Source organism: Papaver somniferum, chromosome 7 (assembly GCF_003573695.1).
Source record: "Papaver somniferum cultivar HN1 chromosome 7, ASM357369v1, whole genome shotgun sequence".
Lineage (NCBI taxonomy): Eukaryota > Viridiplantae > Streptophyta > Magnoliopsida > Ranunculales > Papaveraceae > Papaver > Papaver somniferum.
In genome coordinates, this window is record NC_039364.1 from 146216964 (window position 1) to 146218673 (window position 1710).

General features: G+C 39.2%; 1 pseudogene; it reads left to right on the forward strand.

The window, feature by feature from the left end:
- Positions 1-1333: 1333 nt before the first annotated feature.
- LOC113300807 lies at positions 1334-1433 on the forward strand (annotated as a pseudogene).
- Positions 1434-1710: the final 277 nt, after the last annotated feature.

Genomic DNA, 1710 nt, shown 5'->3' on the forward strand with positions numbered 1-1710 from the left:
TCCTAACTTAAGGTACACATGATATGGTAATAAGTTCACACTAGCTTCTAAGTCAAGCGACGCTTTCTCAACACGGTATTTACCTATTGTGCAAGAAATAGTAGGGGACCCTGGGTCTTTATACTTAGGAGTAGTGGTATTCTGAACAATAGAACTCACCTGACTAGCTAGAAAAGCTTTCTTCTGGACATTAAGCTTTCGCTTTCGCGTACACATATCCTTGAGAAACTTGGCATAAGAGGGAATCTGCTTAATTGCATCTAGTAGTGGAAGGTTGATAGTTACCTGCTTAAAAACCTCCAATATATCATTAAAATTGTACTCCTTCTTAGTTGGAACTAGCAGCTGTGGGAATGGGGATCTAGGGACAAAGCCGGGCTCAATATGACCCTCATTGGTCTCTTTAGAGACTATATCAGTCTCCTCAGTTTCTGGTTCAGAAGGGTGAACTACAACATGTTCACTATCAGGCATGGAAACCTTATTGTCTATCTCTCTACCACTCCTAAGGGTTTTAATAGCATTCACATGATCAGATGGTCTTTCACCTATTTCATTAATTCCTCTAGGGTTGGGTTGAGTCTGACTAGGAAACTTACCTCTTTCTCTTAAAGACTCATTTATCTGACTAACCTGGGTTTTCAACTCGGAAATAGCCTGAGAGTTAGCCTGACCTATTCTCTTATTTTCTTCTAAACCTTGAGCAACAGATTGCTGAAACTGCACAGTGTTACGAGTTAACAAAGCAAGAGACTCTTCTAAACTCATAATCTTCTTATCCGAAGGGTTCTGAAACTGTGCCGGAGCTGAAGGATTCTTAGTATATCCAAAACCTGGGGGAACCTGAACATTACTAGTCTGACCTTGATTCTGGCCCTTGAACCAAGAAAGGTTTGGATGGTTTCTCCAGCCAGGGTTATAGGTTTCTGAATATGGGTCAAACTTCTGTCGGTTATCAAACCTAGTGTTGCTATAAAGAGCATTGGCTTGCTCTTCAAAAGCATGACCTTCCCAAAAAGGCTCATTTCTTCCACTACTACCACTAAAATGACCTAATTCTAAGGCTTTTAACTTTTTGGCTATAGCTGTTATTTTGGCATCTGACTCATGAGATCCTTCTACCCTATTAACATTTCCTCTACTTAGAAGAATTGTTTTCTGGGGTTCCCTACTATTTTCCCATTGTTGGGTCTTATCGGCGATTTCATTCAAAAATGTCATCGCTTCATCAACAGTTTTATTCTCAAACCCACCTGTGCATAAGGATTCAACCATGGTTGTTGTTGAATAATCTAAACCCTCGTAGAGGATCCTAACTAACCTAACCTTCTCCAAACCATGATGAGGACATTGAGATATCAATTCATTGAACCTTTCTAAGTACCTATATAAAGATTCACCCTCTTGTTGGGCAAAAGTACATATTTGTGTCCTAATAGACGATGTTTTATGCCTTGGGAAAAACTTATGTATAAAGGCAGAAGTAAGTTGGTCATAGGTTTAAATTGACTCAGAGTCCAAATTATACAGCCAAGATTTGGCTTTATCTTTTAAGGAAAAGGGGAATAACCTAAGTTTCAACGCATCATCACTTAGGTTCTTAATTTTCAGAGTAGTACAAACTTCCTCAAATTTCCTAACATGAAAATAAGGGTTCTCATTCTCCTTCCCTAAAAACATTGGGAGCATCTGTAAAGTCCCAGGTTTCAG